The sequence below is a fragment of the Eimeria mitis genome, genomic scaffold, assembly GCF_000499745.2.
Source record: "Eimeria mitis Houghton genomic scaffold, Emh_scaff132, whole genome shotgun sequence".
Taxonomy (NCBI): domain Eukaryota; phylum Apicomplexa; class Conoidasida; order Eucoccidiorida; family Eimeriidae; genus Eimeria; species Eimeria mitis.
The window spans coordinates 24508-24770 of record NW_013568752.1 but is presented as its reverse complement, the minus strand read 5'-3'; positions in this window follow the sequence as shown (position 1 = coordinate 24770).

Here is a 263-nt window from a genome sequence, read left to right as displayed (position 1 = left end):
TTTTTTTTAGTGTCTCCTTTTCTTTTCTGGTGTCTCCTTTTTTTGGTGTCTCCTTTTCTTCTTTTTTTAGTGTCTCCTTTTTCTTTTGTTTTCAGTGTCTCCTTTTTTTTAGTGTCTCCTTTTTCTCAGTGTCTCCTTTTCTTTTTTTTGATTCTACTGTCTCCTTTTTAGTGTCTCCTTTTTTTTTATTCTACTGTCTCCTTTTTTATTTATTTTAGTGTCTCCTTTTCTTTTTTTCTTTTTTCTTTATTTCACTGTCTCCT